Source organism: Manis pentadactyla, chromosome 1 (genome assembly GCF_030020395.1).
Source record: "Manis pentadactyla isolate mManPen7 chromosome 1, mManPen7.hap1, whole genome shotgun sequence".
NCBI classification, from domain to species: domain Eukaryota; kingdom Metazoa; phylum Chordata; class Mammalia; order Pholidota; family Manidae; genus Manis; species Manis pentadactyla.
This window is the reverse complement of record NC_080019.1, coordinates 172645848-172667567: the sequence shown is the minus strand read 5'-3', so window position 1 is coordinate 172667567 and position 21720 is coordinate 172645848. Positions and strand designations below refer to the sequence as shown.

At 39.1% G+C, this 21720-nt stretch overlaps 1 long non-coding RNA gene across 1 annotated transcript; it reads right to left on the bottom strand.

Moving 5' to 3' along the window:
- Positions 1 to 2380: 2380 nt before the first annotated feature.
- On the bottom strand, positions 2381 to 16716 carry LOC118911418 (uncharacterized). The gene is made up of 4 exons (XR_005024433.2): positions 16225 to 16716; positions 6142 to 6899; positions 3921 to 3974; positions 2381 to 2456 (listed from the first exon to the last, which is right to left on the bottom strand). It is a non-coding gene; the product is annotated as an uncharacterized LOC118911418 (long non-coding RNA).
- Between the last annotated feature and the right edge of the window lie 5004 nt (positions 16717 to 21720).

Here is a 21720-nt window from a genome sequence, read left to right as displayed (position 1 = left end):
ACAAACTGTAAAACCAACATGTCAATTTCTACTAAAAAAAAGCCTACTAGAATTTTGATTTGAATAACGTCAAGTCCTTACATCAGTTTGGTAAGAATTGTTACGTTAATATTAATATTGAGTGTACTCAATTTTTGACAAACATACTATGTTAATTAAATAGGAAAAAAGTATTTTTGAACAATGGTTCTGAAACAACTGATTACTCACACTGGGGGGGAAAATGACATCTACATCTACCTTATTCCATTCCCAAGAATTAATTTGAAATAATCATACATTTAAACATGAAACCTGGAACCATAAAGCTTGAAGAAAATATAAGTGAATGAATATGTTACATTGTAGAAGGCAAAGGTTTCTTAGATAGAACCCAAGAAGTGTAAACCATTATATGGAATGAAAATCCTAATAAATCAGAGATCATTAAAATTAAAAAGTCTGTTCATCAAAAGACATCATTAAGAAAATGAATAGTCAAGCTACAGCTGGAAAGAAAATGTTCAGAATGCATTTCTTACAAATAAATTGTATCAAGAATATAGAAAGGACTCCTAAAAATCAATAATAAAAGACAAACAATCTAATTAAAAATGAGCAAAAGTATTGAACAGACAATTTACAAAGGAAGATATATGAATGACCAGTAAGCATGTGAATAGGTGCTTAACATCATTAGTCATCCTGGAAATGCAAATTGAAAACGCAATGAAGAATGCAAATTGAAACTCCAATGAGATATCATTTCACACCTGCTAGAATAGCTAAAATTAAAGAGAAATAAGACAATATGATATGATGTTAAGGATATGGAGTAACTTAAATCTCATATATGCTGGGAATGTGTAAAATGGCACAAACATTTTTTGAGAACTGGCCGTTTCTCATAAAGTGAAATATTGCTATGCTAGAGTGCAATTTTCATACTTATCTTTGCCTCCTATTGGTAAGAGAGGCAGCTCAGGATTGTGATAGCATTCAGGGCCCCACATAAACTAGCTGATATCTTTTGTTACCAGGAGGTAATTAATGTGTCTCTCTCTGTTTGCACAATTCCTTAGTTAAGATTGGAATGTGGGGGACATTAGTACCCACCTAAAGAACTATGCCACAATGTGCTCAACTTCTACATATTTAAGTCTCTGGGATTGGAGAAGATTCTCAACATGCGATGTTGACTGACTGCAAGTCATTTCTAGCTGTAGTTTATAATGACTTGTTCTTCATTTATTTACCCCTTGTGCCATTAGGGTTAGGACTAACCAGGTGACTCAAGAAGTCAGCAAAAAGCCTGAAAAAAAGCTGAAGAAGGCAAGGGTTGAGGAAGGAGGATAAGAGGAGTAAGGAATAAGAGGTAAAAGAGAGCACTGGACTGGCCAACTAGGCAAGGATTCATGCATTCTAATAATATATTTAAGAAAAAATAATAAAAAAATAACTAGGCTTCATTAGTCCTTGGCCTAATTTATGCTTATATTATGATCTGTTAAGTTGAATGCAGGGCATTCTCCTGTAGAATTCCCATTTCGGCAATTGTGCCACTTACTCTTTTTTTCTTTTTTCTTTCCATCATCATTTCCACTGGTTCCTGTTAAGCTTCATTTTGTTGATTTCTGATTACTTCTCCAATTTAACAATGTCATTTTGAATTCAAATACCATCCTCTGGAGTGCTGCCCTCCCTGAACCTTCCTGGGTTTCATTTGCAAGTTTGAGAATAAACTCTATTACCATTTCATGGTTGGAAATATTAAATATGCAGTTTGAAATGCATAAAAAAATTCCCTAAACTATTTCAAGGCTTCACAAGCATTAAGAGTGATCAAATCCACAGTGTCCTCATGATTTAAACTTGAGAATTTTCATTTTGCGCTAAAACATCAGACTAAACCATACAGTATGCATTGTTATTTACCTACATCTAGAAGGAATTCTGATAACCAGATCCAGAGCACAAATTCAGAGTCATTCTAGTGGAAAGCCAATGTTAGGGAGTCAAAATCAATTGATAATTAGGGGATATGGGTAGAGTTGTACCTTCAAACCAAATTTATGCAGAGATGTTTGTAAAATAACAAATCAAAACTGCCAAGCTAAGATTTTGCTTTATTGCAACATGCAAACAGTTTTTTATGAATTATACTCTATTTGAAATACGGGAAACATTTTAATTTGCATCTGATGTTTAAAATATTTTCTCAGTGAGGAACAGGTGTCCATTGCACTGAATCTAGCAGCTCCATAAGTTAAATCTGACAAATTTTAAATGAAAAGGGAGATTGTCTCATTCACCTCAAATTTTATAATGATATGCTAAGAGACTTCTCCCAATCTTGCTTCATCTGGTATGAAGACATTTAATACTTTCCACGCCCCCCACCCCCCACCCCGTCCTCTTCCAGTGTCATTTGGAGCTCTTCCAAGGGTTGCATTATCTTCATGAGGCTCTAGTGTCGCCTGGTGGAAAAAGCAAGCCATGAGATGCCAGGATTCCTTCTTATTATTTCCAGTTGAATGTACAACTTGTTTAAGTTGAAGTCTCTGAAACAACTTTAAAAAAAGAAAGTCTAATAGTGCTAAACATTCTCTTCCCCTCAAAATACATTCTTTGATGCATTAATCATTATCATCTGTTTTTTCAAAAAAGTCAATGAAATATTATTCCTGTGAAGTATAATACACAAAATACTACCAGAAAATGATTCAATATCAGTATGGAAGATACAAAAAGGGTCTGACATTCTTCATAATACTAATAATAACTAGCATTTATTGAATGTTATGTGCCCGGCACTGCTCCAAGTGATATGCACATTCTTGTAATCCTCACAGAAACCTGATTTACAGAATAGTAAACTGAACAGAGAGATGTTAAATATCTTTCTGAGTAAGTAGGCGGCAGTACGGGACCTCACTATCTGGAGCTGGAGCTCATGTACTTAACCATTACACACCTTGCCTCCCATGATATGGACTGTGGGTCCTGAATTGGAGAAGGTGGTTTCATGTATCTTAAAGTTAAGTGCAAGGAGCCTAAGCTAAGCAAAATCTCTTAATATCACTTCAGTCAGAAGCATAGGTACCACATCAGCCTTTGTGAGGAGAGGTGGGCTGATTAGTGGAAGGACAGACTGAAAGTATCTGGGGAAGGTATTTGTACCCATTTCCTTAGGAGGAATACAATTATCATGTGGCCAATGAGAGTGAATACAAAGTTGGATTTCATGATTCCAAGAAGCTACATCTGGATTTTGTAAAAATCTGTATGATCTCAGTTACAGTTGAAAAGTGCATAAAATGAGAGAAAGTGAAAGAAAAGTAGATGTTCCTTATAAAAAGGTGAGAAGAGCATTTGTTCTTCTGCTACTTTTGTTGAATATGGTTTGAACACCTTGAGGTATTCCACTGAACATATATTCTGTCATTAAATAATTCATTTTCTGTAGGACATTTAGGTTCTTCTAGTTTTGCCACTGTAAATAATGGGGAAATGAACATCTTTGTATATGGATCCTAATCCATAGCTCCTTTGGTTGGGTTTGTTGAAATAGGTTTACTTGTTGAAAGTTGATAGCCCTTCCTAAGGTCTTGATACATTTTTTAAGATGTACTTTTTGGGCACTTTTTTGGGGGTGGGGGGCTGTGGGAAATATTCATAGTGGCACTGAGTATATATAGCATTAGCAGCAGGCTCAGCTCTGGAGTCCTACAATGCCTTTCAGTGGTTATTGGCAGAAGAAAGCGACCACCCACTGTCTTTTCAAAGTGAGATTCAATGACCAGGCCCCCTTACGTTTTTGCCAGGAAAAGTTACCTTGGAAAATTTAATACAAAACTTTAAGCAAACATCTGAGAAACCTATTATTCCTGGCTAACCGCTGACATTCTATCTTCTCATACATAGTCAGATAGAGTAATTACTTCCACTCTTTCTTCAGGTATCCGCTTGAAGTTTGACCAAGAATTCCACGGTTCCTGTGTAAATATAGAAAGTAATTTGTGTCAATACTGCCCCAATTTTTTCTGGCCCTTATAGGAGTATAAGCTATGGAAAATAGTATCATCATACGATGTCAGCATTTTAACTGGATGACTTTACACTATTTTATAGATTAGAAATGAAATGATGAGTTATGTTAATCAAATGCCATTTGTTTATTACATTTTAATATAAATTAATATATTGTTAATTATTATAATACTCAATATATTTATAATACATTACATATTAAATATTTATATTTATACTTTTAATGAAAATTGACCAATTTTTTTTTTTATTGAAGCATAGTTGACATACAATCTAATATTAGTTTCAAATATACATGGTGGTTCACCAGTTACCCACATTATTAAATCCTCACCCCAATGAGCGCAGCTACTGTCTGTCAGCATAGGAAGACGTTATGGAATCACTGACTGTATTCTCCGTGCTATACTGCTATCCCTGAGACCAACTCATATTTGAGAATTTTTGTCTCCCTTTATCCCCTTCCCCCTCCCTGCCCACTCACCCCAATTATAAAGGCAATAGATTTTGAAAGTATTTTATAAATGTAATAATGTAATATCCCTAACAAGTTAGATTGCTTTATATCCCTCCTTTTACAAGTATGGGGAATTGAGTTTCCCGTGAATAAGTAACTTGTCCTTAAGTGTGCCAAGTTCTGCCAGACCTAAGCATTTATTTGGTTTATGTGGCTAATTTTTAAAACTACTCATTTACCTTAGAATCTTCTCTGTTTCTTGCCTACATGGGACCAGCTAAATTAAATTTCATGTCCAAAGGGAAATACAACATTCTCTGAACCGAAGAAACCCTTTTAAAAGGGATGATAACTTCTTTCTTTGAGTCATCTTAATGTTGTTGGAGAGTAGGAAGCTGATCTTGCCCCCAAAGTCAAAACAACTCTTCCTTTCCTAAATTTAAATACAGCACTGATGTAGTGATGTCAGAGACTAGAGAGAAGGTACATTGCCATATAAGACTTGAACTTTCAAGATTTATGAGGTAGGGCACATTGGTTTTGTGAACTTGAAAATAAAAATACATGAAGAATTGGGGTTAAGGAATATTGGGAAAATTACATTTGCAATCTAGATCTTCTGATTGTTTTAAATAGGGAAGGCTGCCTCAACACTAACACCATGAAAGTGTATCTAGGAGGTGTTGTGGGCTGAATGTTTGTGTTCCTCCCAAATTCATATGCTGAAGCCCTGAAGCCAGTGTGTCTATGTTTGGAGACGGTGCCGCTAAAGATATTTTGTTAAGATTAAATAAGGTAATAAGGGTGAATCCCTGATCCTGTGGGATTAGTGTTCTTAAAGAATAGACACCAAAGGGTTTGTCCTCTCTCTCTCCCTCTCTGCACACTGAGAAGAAGCCGTATGAGGACAAAGCCAGAAGGTGGCCATCTATGAGCAGGGAAGAGAGCTCAGGCCAGAAACTGTACCAGCAGGCACTTTGGTCATGAATTTCTAGCCTCCAGAACTGTGAGGAAATGCATTTCTGTAGTTTAAGCCATCAAGCCTGTGTTTTTTTTATTATGACAATACAAGCAGATTAATCTAGAAGGTTCCATAGCACAGGGAAGCGTCTATAGTTTGGATTAGACCTGTGGGGTACTTAAAGTAGGTGAGTTATGTTCTATAAGCACATCCTTGTATCCTTGCATATTGTTTATAGTTTTATTTTGCTGTATAATTATCTGAAGAGCACCTTTTTGTTTTCTTACTGAGTAGTCCATGAGAAAAAAAGAAAGGGAATTAACATTTATTGGACACTTAACATTTGCCAGACACCATTTCACATATGTTTTCTCATTTAATCCTTAGAAACATCTTGCAACTTAAGTATTATTATTCCAATAATTATAGTTAAGGAGATGAAATAACTTTTTCCCACAATCACTTAGCTAGTTAATGGGCAGATTTGAGATTCAAACCCACTGTTTTTTGTTTTTTCTATGAAGCCACATTCTTTCCATTACACAATACTCAGGATCCAGTCAGGATAAAGAAACCACTCTGGTATTTCAAATGGAGAGAATCGATTGTACTGGGAACAAAATAATTGAACTTCCAAGCAGAAGATGTTGAAGCAGACCAGAAAGTAACACAAACAAAATAAGGCTGCCCATACCTTTGAGCTGCAGGATCCAAGGGTGTAGGTGGCACTACTGGACCCCAGGAACTTCCTGGTGGATCCCACATGATCACCTTGCCTGTGCTGTGCCACTTGGGACAGTGGAGGAGAAGTTGTCTAACAGGAATTAACATGGTTGCCTTGGACGCTACTCAAGCAGAGAGACAGAGACAGGAAATTACTTTGGCTTTTCTCCTCCTCCTAATTTCCAGTCTCCTATCAATTCCTCTCATCAGCTAAACCTCCAGAAAACCAGAAGCAAGGGGCTCAGGAAATATGATTCAGAACAGGCAGAGAAGGAGCAAAGAATAAGTCTGGGAGCAAACAAGTCGATGGCCAGGGCCAGCCGCGTCACGTTGCCATCTAAGTGAGAGAGTCTCAAACCAGACAGCTGTTCTGCATTCCTCTACAGTCCCAGGAAAGTGTGATGCTCACAGTCACGTCTTTACATCTGAAAGGGTGTCACAACCTGTCTAGACTTTCATTTTGCACATTATGAAACCATGACCCAAACAGGCAAATTTATTTAGTGAAAGTCAAATTAGGAAGTAAATAGCAGAGCCAGCACCGAATCCAGGAATTCTGAGACCAAGTCCAGTTTCTTCCCATTTTTCCATGAAGTGGTCCATAAGCGCTTGTCAAATTGAACTGGACTGATTCAAATAGGTGATGATGGGGGGAGGGCGATCACAAGCTTCCAAAAGCAGAATCACATACTTCCAAAAATGTCTGGCCAATTCAGCACCATAAGGACACTGCAGACAAAGGACATTCCTGGTCAAACCATCATACCGGTTCTTTCTTACTCATCTTATTTTTTTTATGTTATTTTAATTGTTGTCTTGCAGTTAATGGAAACAGAATGATTGTTACTTTATTTTGGATTACCAGTTGATTTGCTTAAATGTAACTACTTTCAACCTGATAACCATCAAGAGTGTTAATATAAAATGGGAACCACTGCACCAACCGACCCAATGTATACAACACATCATTTTTGCTCTTTTTCTTAAATGAATATTATTTGAGCATTGTCCTTGGCTGATCACATCTGAGAATAACCTCCCCTGCTCCTGCCCTCCAATAACTTAGGGGTAGAAATCAAAGAAAATTCCTTTGACTCGAAGGATAAATATGTTTATTTCATCTCATAAAAATTCATAGTAATTTCTCTTTAGCATTCTTGTTATATTTCTCAGTAAATTCAGAAGAGATTATATTTCTATTTTCTCAGAACTTGCCCTGGCAAAGAAAAATAAAAAGATTAATTTGTACTCTGTCTTTGTGTTTTCCTAGCCTCCCAGGCTGCAATTTCCCAAATCACAGAACATTGGTTACCTTAGCTATAGAGCTCTAAATAGTTTTTGTGGACTAAAACAGGAATGGTGAAATAAACCCGTCTAAGACTTCCTCATGACTTCTTCCCTCCCTCCCTTTCTTTCTCTTTCTCTCTCTACCTACTGAGAGAGCACCCATGTATTGCTATCAATTCTTTCGTTAAGTTATAGTTTGCAATATAGATAATCCTGAGAGACAATCATGCTAGGTTCTCCCCCACAGGGTTGTGCAGTATGCAGCCATTTACATAGACTATATTGAAAATCTCTACCCCCAGGAGTTGTGCAAAAGGACACCTTTGCAAAAGTCTAAAGAAAGTGGTCTTAAGCAATTAAGTGGGATATGCATAAAAATCAATAAAGCTTTATTCAGATTGGAGGAAAGATCTGACTGGGATTTCTCAGTCTATAAATCAGTATCTAACTTCCAAGTTCTGCCAAGGTCCAGGTCCCTTTTGCCAGGCATCTTGAACACTGACATTTTCTCACTCTATCCAACTTTATTTTTTTTGTTTCTTTCAAGATATGTATCCTCCTTGCAGCTAGTCCTAAAGTTTCTTCTAGACTCCTGCTTGTTCTCTGATCATCCTGTACCTCCCACTGAGATATCCTAGCTCACCTTCCATCCATTACTCCCACCACATAGAAATATATATTATATCCAGAAAAAGACAAAGGTCTCTCTTGTTTATCAGCTAGTAACCATTTCTCAGATAAATAATTTCTTGACAATAAAATAATTACCCCAAATATATAGACATATGAGAATCAGATGCTAGTCATCAGCAAAGCTTATTTTCATAAGCATTTTTAGGAGCAATTTTTATTAATCAAACTCCTGTGGTAGCTATCCTTTAAATCATTAAATAGAGAACTTAGAGTGCATTCACTAGTCAGGTCCCACAGCACAGGCTTGTGCCAAAAACCATTATAATTATTCTTTTTTCGGAAAAAAGGAAGGAAAGAACCAGCATTCATCTATGCCATTGTTTATTCAGAACTAGTCACAGTGTGATGCATTATCCTGCCCTTTTACTCTGTCTTTTCATGAAGATCTTTGAGCACTAAGACTAAAGGGGCTATCTGGGTCTACAACCATCTAAGGAATGTTCCTGTGTCTACAGTGGTTAACCATGGCACACAGTCATATGTCTAGTTAATAGAAACGTGAGGGCTAGAGCTTAGTGATCCTGAATTTCCATAACATTTTATTATTTTTCTTTTCAAAAATAGATGTAAACTAAGAAGTATTCCTTTTATTTTCTTGACCTCCTATAATGCAGTTAAGTAGAGACCTGTGATAACAACACATTTTCTCTTCTGTTTTGGGGGCTTCCTGGATTAGCACTTATTGTGTAGACCACAGATAAACTCGTAGAATCAGAGATAGGTCTGTGTAGTAAACTTTCTCATCATTGCTATGCTTTTCCTGATAATAATGGTCTGTTAAAATGTCCTACCAGTGCCATAACTTCTTTAGTTCTGCAGAAACCATGAAAATTCTTGTAGATCTTTGGAGTTCATGAGCAACAACTGCTCAATTCTGTATGACTCTCCATACTTGTTATGGTTTATCTGATAAAAATTTAATTTTCTGTTTGGATACTATCTTAGATAGTTTCATCTTCTATCATCTTTATGAGAAGATTTATTTATTTATTTTTGAGGGAAGTAGGGAAGACCATTCATAATGAAGTGATTTTTTGCTACTTTAGTACAAAGCAGCTAAGATGCACTGCAGTAAAGATGCTGGGCAGTCAGGTTGACAGCTGACCATGCAGCTTAGGAGTGTGGATTGTTTTATGCCAAACTTGTAACTCAGCAATATTAAAACACTTTCTAATCAAGAGAATTTCATGTTGCTTTGAGAATTGCCAAAACTGCAAATGTTAATTTCATAGGTGCTAAAAGTTTATTGGTTTTGAGCGGGTACCAAATATATCTGACATTCACCTGAAATGACTACACGTAGCCTTCTCCCCATTACCATCCTTAACGTCTCAGAGGGAATTGCTCTGAACTCCAGGCTACAGAACTATGTTCTAGTCATACCATTTACGACCTAGAGCAACAGGAGGAAATTCTCCCTCCCTTGAACTGTTCCTCCTTATTCTGGGATTCTAAAAAGAAAAAAAAAAAAGCTAGAAAGAAAAAAAGAAACCTACAGTGGGGAAGCCTGAGGCTGCAACACAAATAATGATTATTCCTGTCAAGGTTTAGCTGTGGTTGCTAAGTTACTGGCCTGTTCTGAAAAACCTTGAAGTATGGGACACATTAGGAGCTCGTTAGGTCCCAGTGACTTGCGGTAAATGTACAATTTGTCTCTGTGCTAAACACACTTCAAAAATAACAATAAAACCCCCAGATGGCTTAAAATTTGTGACCTTTCTTTTTCAAGTTTCAGTTCTCCCCCTCACCTAACAGCCCATAGTCTGATGTTATTACAAAAGCAACATTATTGGGAAAATAAATAGAAGCATTTTGCAATGGGAAGAAAATATATTAGCTTAAAGCCTTTGGCATTTAATTAAGGTGTTCACAGAGAGAACCTCATGAAAGGTTGAGGAAAACTAAAAGAAGATTGCATAATGATTGTTTACATGCAAGCTGCAGCGCCATCAGCTCACTTTTGGAGAGCGCCTCTAGCGTGTTTGCCAGGCTGCCAGACCGTTCCAGGAACACAAAGCCCTTGGCTGTTGATCTTACGCTTGTGTCGGTTTTCTGTTTATCCCATTAATATTGTTTGTCCAATTCATAGATCTTGGAGCTATGAGTGCTATGAGACTTCTCTTTGCAATTCAGAATTATGATATGTGGAGAATATCACACATTCTTCACAGCCCAAACTTGATTATAATTTGTTTATTAAACCATTTCCCTTTGGTTACTGCAGCCATGTTTCCACTCATGCTATCAGTGCCTTTTGGGGCAGGTCTGAAAGTTTTGACAAGATGGTGTTACTGAGAACAACCTAACGAAGGTAGTGCAGTGGTGGGGGAAAGGGCCAGGAGATAATGGAATAAGCAGGGGGAGAGAGTGGTGCCAGAAGGGCCAGGAGAAGAGGAAGGAAAGTGCAGAAGGTATCTTGGGGCTGTCCCTAGCTGTTGCAAAGCTGGCAAAGTGCAAAGATAGGAAGTAGCTATTGTGACTGCCCAAATTATTTAATAAGATTCTACTAGCATGTGGGATGTGGACTCTAAGAACTGAAGGTAAGAGTTACAAAGGACAGTAGGTCTCATTTCCTGTGCTAACTTCATAAATCTACTCCCTCCTTAGTTGTGTTGGTCTGAGGTAAATGATACAATTTGACTCTGAGAGATCCTCCTAAAAATGCTTAGATCTGAACTGCTTCAAAAAGAAAATATTTTCTGTTCTCGTGCCAGTAATCAGTGGGAAATCAAATGGCATTAAAAATATCTCAAGTCAAAAATAATGTTGAATGACAATCTTTTTCTCATGACTTTCCTATAGATATATAGGTATATGTGCACACCTACCTCTTTTCCTTTCTTAATAAAGGTATCTTTCTAATACTGCCACACATAGCCATTGAAACCACTTTGTGTTTCTCTTCTTGGCCCAGAATAATGGTCTGAATTCTCTCAAAGCCTCTGTGCTATTCTCTTCAGATAGTCACATTCTAAAAATCTCTCTCCCGTTGCCCTGCAGTTCTTTGAAAAGCACGCCTTCATCTGTGACATATGCTTATATTAAACAAAATTTCCAACGAAAAAAGAATCTCCACATCAACCCCCATTCTTGTTAAGTGAGAAACAAAACAAAACATACTCTGGAAAGTGGAAGATGCCATGGATCATTAAGAACAGACACTAATCCCTTTCTCAGTTTTCCCAGCTATGTCTGCTTTTACAACATATTTTCATAAGTAGTGGGAGTTTCTTTGTTTTAGAAATTTTTCCTGATTGTAGTGGCCTGGGTTAATTTATTATATTTGTGTGTAATACATGATACATGCTGTTGATAGGCACCATTGCCTAGCCACAGGTATAGATATGCAACATAGGTTTAACCATCAGTAGCTACCCTTCAAGCAGAACCAGTAAAAATTCCTTCTGGAATTGAAAGATAAAATTTCTCTCTCTTTTCATTGAATTTGTTCATTTGGGAGAATGTGGAGCTGTAGCTGACCATCTTAGAGAAAGCCTTCTGTTGCAGCATAAAGCCCAACAGAGACAGGCAGTAGTGAAAGACAGGTGTGTGACTTTGACAGCACAAGATCAGGATTCCAGTACCTGAAGCTCTGATTCTACCAGCCCTCTCTGTATTGCTTCATTAATTTCCCCTCTACAATCCCAGCAGCATACAGGCATGGCATAATGCCTTTCATCTTAAAATCAAGATGAAAGAAAAACAGACTTAAATAAGTTTTATAGCACCTCCAACCACTAGCCCATTTTTCCTACAAACTGTTCAGAAGAGTAGTCTTTGACCACTGACTCCAGTTCTATCCATTCCCCTGTCTTCTTTTTAAGTTTCAATTATTTTATCTTCGGTTCGTTCCAAAGACTATATGCAACACATTTTACATTATGAAGCGAAATAACCCAATTTAGGAATTATAACATTACCAATTTTGTTTCACATGCCCTTGTATTTCTTTATATCCTAGTCCACTGCCTCCCATAGAGAAAATGATACAACTATCCTAAACTATGTGTGTATTTTCCTTTTCTTTTTAATCTTTAGCAGTTTTATCCACATAGTTATCCATAAACAACATAGCATCTGCCTTGAATGATTCCATTCAGGCTCTTGTGTTTCGTTCTCACTGACACTGCCCTTGAGCTGTTCACAGACCCATGAGTAAACCCTTCCTCATCGTCGTCTGTACTTACCACGAGCACTTGGCTTGCTGCCTTATTCCTTAGACTATCTTTTCTCTGGGAACCACTCCTTACTGGCTTCCTACTTATCTCACTGAGTGAGCCTCAGTGTTCTTTGCTGGGTGCTCACCATTTCTCTAACCCCTTTAACTGTAGGAGAGTCCTAGGGCCCAGACTTTTCTCTCTTATTTATATTTATGTGCACTTGCTTATATCTATCCCCGCTTCCTGGGTAATCTCATCGAGGCCATAACTATGGAGTCGATGACCTCAAAATTTCTTCAGTTGTAAACTCTTCCCTGAATTGGAGGTTTGTTTGACAACTCTGTCTCACTTGGACATTCAGTGACATTTCAAGCTCAATATGTATAAAACTGAGCTCTTTATCTCCTCCTTATTCCTACATATTTCCCTTTCAGTAAGTGGTAACTCCATTCTTTCAGTTACTCAATCCAAAACCTCTAGATCAAACTTGACCCCTTTTTCATTCACACTCACACCCTTTCCATCTTGCTCGGAGAAGTTAAAGTCCTTCCCATAGCCTAGGATGCTTGTGATGTCGTTGCAGTTTCATACCTAACTTCATTTCCTATACCTGCCCTCATACCCTCTGCTCAATCATTGAAGCCTATGTGCTATTTCTCAGATCTGCCAAACCTGTTCCTGTCTCATACCCCTGGTACTTACTACTCCTTCTGCATGAGACAGGCTACTTCTGGACGGACTCATAGCTCTCTCCCTCCTTTCCCTCATGTCGCCTCTAAGGACAGTTTACCAGGTAAGCTTTATGTGGCATCACTCTCTAAAAAGTCACTCTTCCTCCTCCTTCTATCCTGCATTATTTACATTATAACACTCATTAACTTCCAGTATTTCTCTATGTCTCTCCTCTCTCTCTGTCATCTGTCAACCAATCTCTCTATATAACTTACTTGTTTATTCTTTAACACATGGTTCTCAGTCAAGACACTATTGAAATTTGACCTGAATAATTCTTTGTTATGATGGTCTTCCTGGAGTGCATTAAGGGAAGTATGGTAGTGTACCTGTCTGTACCCATGAGATGCCATGACAACCAAAAATGTCATCAGACATTGTCAGGTACCCTGTGGGGGATAAAATCACCCCATAAGCACAAGTAAATGTAAGCTTCAAGAAAGGAATGGCTCTGTATCTATATTGCTGACTGTTAAATGACTCGTATACAGTGAGTGCTCAATAATATGTATTAAGTGAATGAAAGCATAGATTCCATAAATTATCCCAATATTATTTCCACTAACATGAGCCAACAAATCCCTTCTTGCCTAACTGTGTTTGAAATGACTCTGTCTCTTACAACTGAAAGATTGTCAGAATATTTGGAAAATACAGAAAGAAAAATGTATGACAGTATAAAGAGTAAATTTTCAAGATAGCCAAATTTTTATGTTAATGCCCTGGGATAAACATGGTCTGGAGAAATAATCTTCAAAAGGGCAAATTGTCTATAGCTCAAGTAATTGGTCTCCAGTGTTTACTGTGCTAATACTGAGAAATGTCCCTCACTTCATTTTTCTCAGTAACATTCTTTTGGTAACCCAATAATCAGATGCTTCTTTGGACACCCTCAAGTTGAAAAACACTCACCTTCTACTCATTCGTTATCCTATGTTTAAACACTGATATATTACAAATCTTCTAAAGTAATCTTAGAGATACATACAAGTAAGTCAGCAACTTTGCCTTTGAGATGTTCATAGTTTAGTACAGGAGACACACATGTAAACAGATAGCGCAAATCACCTGTGGGAGACGCTTTGCCAAAGAGATGTATCTGTATCTGTCTGTCTCCATCTCTGTGTACCTGTGCATAAATGCCAGCTCCAAGGGCAAAGTGGTTAACTACACCTGGGAAGCCGGGGAGGCATGTTCAGACGGTGGCCTTTGCCCTGGGGTTTTGCACAGTGAATAGGTGATTGAAGAATAGATGTCCACTAGTGAATAAAGGATGGAAACTATTTCTGGCAGAGAGAACAGCATGCAAAGGGGCTTGGAGGTGTGACGAAATGTGATATAGAAAGGGAACTCTAAGTGACTATGTGTGGCTGGAGTATACAATGTGCAAAGAGGAGTCCTGAGAAGAAAAGAAGATGAGATAAATGAGGCCAGGTCATAAAGGGCCTTGGAAGTCCCATTAACATGTATGGCCTTTAACCCCACAGATGAAAATCCATCCCACTTTGGTAGGGAAGGGAGTCATATGCTTCTGAAAGACCACCCTTCATCTCTGTGGTTATTATGTGGTGGGGAAAACACAAGAGGAAGAATGTTCAATTCAAAGTTTATCAAAATCTTCTAAGGAAGGAAAAAGGAATCAAACTAAACCAGGAGCAATGGGGATTGAGAGGTGAGTGTAGCTATGAGTAATATTTATATGAGAGAATCCACAAGTCCAGGTGATTGATTGGAATGTGAGAAGGAGAAACAGTAGAAGATTTTCCTGGGCATCCTAGCTGGGGCAATTTGGGACTGAAGGCATTGTTGCACCAGTGATCATGTGGAGAAGGAAAAAGACACCTCCCCTGAATTCCTGCGTGGTCAGAACAATGCTTGGGGTTCAGATATTTTCTAGTTGCTATGAATGCTGAGTACTGTGATTCGGATGGGAAATTGGCTGGAGCAGGAGAAAATATTAAACATCGGGGGTATCTCCATACCAGTGTCATATTTTTAAAAGATAGTCTGGCTTTGAAATCTTGATGCTGAAATCACAAGGCAGACTCTTAAAAATATCAACTGGCTCTGGCTGAACCCTTTTAAAGAAATGACTGCCAGCCTTCCATGTTTATGGACTTCTTCACAGACAGTCACGGCAACTTATTTTCCTGGCTTCAGCCCGTCTCTGAGTTCTCCACTTTTATGTGTGTCTCACTCAAACTAAATTATCTGTGTGACTTGGCAAGTCTTGGGTATGTGCCTGTTTGTGAGTTAACACTGCCACCTAGCATCTGGAAGGGATCTTTCTTCATCAAACAGGAGAATCCCAATCTCTCCTTCTCCAGGTGTCCTTTGCCAGAACTCCTACCTTGAAAAAAGCTTGTTTATGATTAATCAGCACTGCAGGTGAAGAGCTTTTCATCCTTACACCAACATCTCGGCCTGCTGTGCTAACTATCTGGAGTGTCCATCACGGGAAAGTGACAGAGGGAAGTCGGGACAGCTGTATGTACATGTGGGTGCTGTGCATGCATGTATGTTCCACGTCCTAATGCAGAGCAGAGAGAGAGGGAGCCTGCAGGGGAAAGACAAGGCACCGAGCTGGATTGGATGTGTGCAGGAGGTAGCAGCAAATCTCCAAGGAGTGGAGTAATTTATCAGGAGTGAGAATGGGGCAGACAGCCTCTAGGGAGGTGGGTGGCAGGGGCTGGAGGGGAAATGGTAAAGGCAGGAGGAGGAAAGGTAGATGTAAATATTTTAAGTCATGGACGAAGGAAAATGTGCTCAAGATCTTTCTCTTATTGCTTTCCTCTCCTGGTCTTCTTCTCCTCAGCCCCTCCTTCTTCTTTCTCTCTTTCTCCCCTCTCAACTTTCTCCTCTCTCTTTCGCTTAAATGCAGAGGATCCTGCAAACTTGCTTAGCAGCATTTCTTGATCAAGACCTGATTTTTTTTTTCTATCGTGGAATTCTTGGGTTTCAACACATTGTTTTGTGTGTGCTTCCTTAGTTTTCATATGTATAATGCATGCATGGAAGATAGGCAGTTGTTCAGGCTCAGTTTTTATTAAGCTTGGCTAAAGTACAGCTTCTGAACTCCAAGCAGAAAGGGCCTATTCGGATTTTACAGAAATCACAGAAATGTGCCCCTTGTGCATCTAGGTGTCTTTCAAAGACTTCAAAAAGCAGATCTTTCGCCATACCTTGAGACAGGTTTGAGAACACTGTTTCTCCCCGCTGCCCTCTGCCGTGACAGTTTGATGCTCAAAGTCTTTAAAGGTTTCCTTTCAGGAAATGTTCGTACATCTGAAGGAAAGTGCCCAGGTCTGGATTCCTTTGGTGTTTTTGTCCCAGTAACAACCCGCACCAAAATCCCAGCTGGTCACTGCCTGAACTCTTTCCTTGTGGCTGCCTTCCTCTTTTTGTTGTTTTTCCATTTTCTCGGCTTTCCCAAGGATAAACTGCCTCTTACTTTAATCGCCTCGCATTTGTATCTCCAGCTTCTTGGACGTATTTTTGAGTGTATGTCATGGGCAACTGTGAAGGAGGGGTTAATTCCACTCCAAAGACTTGACAGGTTCCCGTAAGGAGAGTCCAGTCAGGTGCAGAATTCAGGGAAGTCCAGTCACAGAGCCGTTCCTTTTCCCTATCTGACCTTTTCTTCCCTTTCACCTTCTGTGACTGCCCTTGGGTCTTTCCACCTGTCCCCTCGGTTTACTGTGCTCTCAGTTTCCCCCCAGACTCCTTCAGCCCTTGACTCTCCTGATGTTTGAGAAAGCCATTAACAAATTCAAGCCCAGTAAGATCCTTTTCATCAAGACTTTCCACACATTCCACACAGTTTTCTTTTTAAAATAGGTTCCTGAGTGTGTGTGTGTGTGTGTGTGTGTTTGAATAGCATTCAGTCAGGCTTCTGTCTTGGGCTAGCATCAAGCCCCTTATCACCTTGTGGCCGTGGAACACTCTGGAGTAGAACCGTATGTGTCACGCGTATTGCCCTATCGTGCTACCTTAATCTTTCTTACTCCCTGAGTGGGAAGCCTTTCCCCACCCTGGCCTTCCCTCCTTCATCCTTATAATCTGTGTGAAAATTACATATGAACTCCTCTAACCAGGGCTGCAGCACGACCAGCTGGCAGCAGAGTTGCACAGGGCAGCGCAGCAGTAAGAATTAAAATCATTCATCTTCTTTCCTTCCATTGGCAGCCAGGGAGGAGCTGGGGTGGGGGAAGGTTATGAATTGCAGCATTTCCAAGGCGACCACAGAGAAAAGGAAGAAGGTTGGGGATTTAGGAAGGTAATGCTACAGGTTAAGATGTGGGTCAGGGGTCTCTACCTTTTTTGCATGGCAATTTTGCACTTGAATAATTTATGCTTCATTCGGATAAATGCATTCCATGAGTTTGGCCTGATATCACAGCAATATAGTGTGCTTTTTGAACAGCACTACCTAGATATAACCTTTTATGAAACCATTTAGGCTCCTCTTTGTGCTGATTGACTCAGGTGACCTATTGATTAGGAGGCAGATTTATTTTTTAATTGTTTGTGGGGGAAATTCATGGATTTAAATAATAGTTTCAGACTTGCGAGTGGGCTTTTAGTATTGTGGATTTTGGTAGTGAGGAGGAACCTGAGAGCTAGTCCTCTCTCTCTCTTTCCTTCCCTCATATCAAATACTCTTCAGATTCTAAACACTATATGCCTCAGTGCCTATGAATCACTCAGACAGTAAAATGTTTATAGTTGAGCTCCACTCACTGAAGTGTGTATCTGTTATGAAAAGAGATGCTAGTTGGAGCTGGAAATTTATAACAGACACCCACAGGAGGGCACACTGGTGCAAATCACACGAGGACATAGAGCTTCTCATACAGAATTACTCCATGTGCCGTTTAGAATGATCAGGACCTAAAAACAATACAGAATTCACAGAGGAAACCTTCAAAGATTATTTTCCTCCTGACACTAAAGCCAAGGGTTAATTTTCTTCTCAACTTCATCCAGACGTCAGGTTCTATGGCGAAACATGAAAATGGAGAGGATGTTTCGTGTTTATTTTATAGTGTCTCTTTTGTTTTCTTGTTTATTTGTTATACACTCTTAAAGATGAAATCTGTAAGCATGGAATATAAAAATGGGCATAATGTAAATATCAGGGGTTCCTTTTCCTTATCTATGAACTGGGTTCCTTCTTCATTTGAGCTCCTTAATACTACTGAACTTCCTTTTCCTTATCTATGAAGTGGAGTGAAGATGCTGTCGAATCTTTAGCTACAAATAAGATTATAGATATTTGTGCTGCTTTCTGCAGTTTAGTTATGTTTCTCACATCACCCTTATCCTCTGTAATGTATGCATATGTAGCACTTTTTAAGTACAGATGGCACAGTCTCTAGAGCTATAGAATGAAGGTAGTATTTATCCCTGAATTTCTATAGCTCTGGTTTCCTAAATACACTAATAGAAAAATTAGACTAAGAAAAACAGAGTAACTAAGCAGGATATTCTCCTAGTCACACTGGGTATTGAAACTTCAGCAAATGTCTCAACAAACCTACAATTATTCGGGAAAAGCCAAGAGGAAACTGGCTGTGAAAGATTATTTTTATACATTTTAGTCCTCTGCTGTGACATGTGCCAAGGTAAATCTTTGAAAATAAGAAGACATACAGGATCAGTTTATAAACCACCTTGGACAGAGTCTCCTTGTTTTCTGACTGGAACAGTATTGGAAGACTTTTATCCATGGGTCTCTCATGATGCTGCAAGTCTTATGAGCAGAGGTACTGACTGCCTTTGTGCCAGAGGTAGAAATCATGTCTCTCTCTGGGACAAAGGCCTGGTTTGTTTAGTGCTATTACAGTAAAGATCATGTTTCTCTCTGAGGCAAAGGTCGGGCAGGCTTACACCCATTACAGAAGATTTGAGTTCCCAAAGCTTTGAGTTACTTAACAGTGCAACCCACTGTGTCTTCACATGTAAGGTGACCTTCCTCCAGCCACCCTGTGGGAACTGGGATCCAGGGAATGCACATCCCACGCTCTGGATAATGTTATTAGTACCCATAATGAAGTCCTTTTTACCTTGTCTAGAAGTTTGTGTCTTCCTGCCAACATCCATGAAACCGATGTAGGCTAACTTGTCAGCTGGCAAGTAGGATAAAATCTCCAGCCCTTCACAGTTCCTGTTAGCAGCAGCTTGTACTTCTCCCTTAGTCCTAGGCCCAGGTCCCTGTAGCCACAGTCCTCATCATTATAGATGGTTGGGCTCTCTGTGGTGCTGGCTGAGAACTCACACTTTGCCAACTCACTGGCTAGGCTGAACCTATAAGAAGCCACTGTTTGGGGAGACCAGGTGGCATAGTCCCAAAATGTAAGGAAGTTAATGCTCTGTGAGGTGGGCTCGACACTGGAAGGGAGGGGGCGGGGAGAGAGCATTCTCCACAGAGAAATGCATCGCCTCCCCCTTTTGGAGAGACTCTTCTGAGGTGCATTCTTCTCTTGACACCTTTCTAAAGATGGTTTCTACAGACAACTCTCTAATGTCCTTCATATCTGTTCCTCTTCCTTCCTCCCCTTGCTCCTTTCCCCCTCATTTCTGCTTCCCTGGGATTAGGTTCCTTAATAAATAGTAGCATATTATATTTTGCCACAGGCTTTGTTTTCTAGACAACCCTGGTTAAGAGAAAGTATAGTATACTTGTACTTCAATGCATATATGTTTGCAATTAAAGTAACTACAAAACAAAATTGTATTAACAGAAGGTAAATAAGTGTGCAAATTGGTTAGCTGTCCATTCGAGCTCTTTAAATATGAGAAATCTGGCAGCAGATGTCAATCTACAGAATACCTTCTGCCAGGTGCAGCAGCCAGGCTGGCCATTTTAAAGACTATTATATCAGTCTTCCTATAATTAACACACTGTCAAACGATATTCTAAGTTGATAACCCTCTGTGCCTTTAGAAATCAAGACTTGACATACTATGTTATTCTTACTATCATGCCATTTTTTACAATGACTTTGGCCAATATGATATATAGATAGTATGAACTACAGAGTATTTAAAGGAAATCATTGATTCTGGATTCCAGGCATATCCAGACAGCATAGTTTTAAGACTGTATCATATTCTCTCTGATATGGTAAGATTTAAGAATTGATGCCCAACATTAGAGAAGGGAACAGAGGAACATACACATCTAAATATATAGCTAAAAGATGGACTTCAGGTTTGATAGACATAGATTCAAATATTATTTTACCAGTCCCTCACTGACAGCATTTATAAAACTTCCTCATGTGCTGTTATGTTAAGTTGTACCTCCCCCACTGAAACTCACATGTTGAAGTTCTAACTCCGAGTACCTCAGAATGTGATCTTACTTGAAAATAGGGTCATTGCAGATATAATCAGTTAAATTAAGATGAGGTCTTCAGGGTGGTCCCTATCTCAATATGACTGGTATCCTAATAAAAAGAGGACATTTGAATACAGGCGTATACACAGGAACAATGCCATGTGAGGATGAAGGCGGGGTCAGAGTGATGCCTCTGTAAGCCAAGAAAGGCTAAAGTGCAAAAAAACCACCAGGAGCTAGGGCAGAGGCATGGGCCAGATTCTTCATCACAACCCTCAGTAGGAACTAACCCTGCCAATACTTGGATTTCAGACTTTCAGTCTCCAGAGCAATGAGACAATAAACTTGTGATGTTCAAGCCCCTTGGTTTGCTGTACTTTGTTACAGTATCCCTGGAAAAGTCACACACATGCTCTGCACAATGTGAAAAGCTCAACACATAGAAGTGAATAAAATATAGGCATAGTACCTGCTCTCATGGAACTTACAATTTAATATGAGAATCTGAACAGATGAACGAACAGTGTAAGTTATAATGTAATAGCAAAACACTGGAGGGGATGCTATGAGAGAAAATTGGTGATGGGGACCAGTGATTACCATAGGTAGGAAGGTTAAGACAGGTTTCTCTTAGGATGAACCTCTAAGCTGAGACCTTCCATTCAAAGAGTTTTGGGGTTGAGAGTTTGAAATGGGAGAGGGAGCACATATGAGGACCCAGAGACCAGTGAGAGCTTAGAACACAGCAGGAACTAAAAAAGCAGAACACCTCTATCCTAGTGAGTCAGGGATGAAGGGCAAAAGATAAATCAGAAGTATACCAATGTCTTACTACACTGATGGACAGTGACTGCATTGGGGTATGGGTGGGGACTTCATAATACGGGTAAATGTAGTAACTACATTGCTTTTTCATGTGAAACCTTCATAAGGTTATATATCAATAATACCTTAATAAAAAATATAAAAAAAAGAAGTATACCAATGCCATATCATTTAGGTTTTCCAGTTGAAAACCACCTAAGGACCTTAAACAAGGGAGTGACTGTATCCATTATGTTCATAAAAGCTTTATTCTGGCTTTTGTGCAGAGGAAAGAGGGGGGAAGATAAAAAAGGGAAGTGGGTGAATCAGCTGAAAATCTATCCCATCAATCTAAATGAGAAATTAGGGTGGAGTATGCTACTTGAAAGCACGGGCGATGGAGCAAATTCAACAGCTGGCAGATTTAGTTTAAAAGAAGAACCAATAGGACTTGCTAGTTATTGGAGAGAGGGGAGTGAAGGAGAAGGAGACATCAGGATGACTTCTAGGTTGCTGACTTGAGCAGATGGAT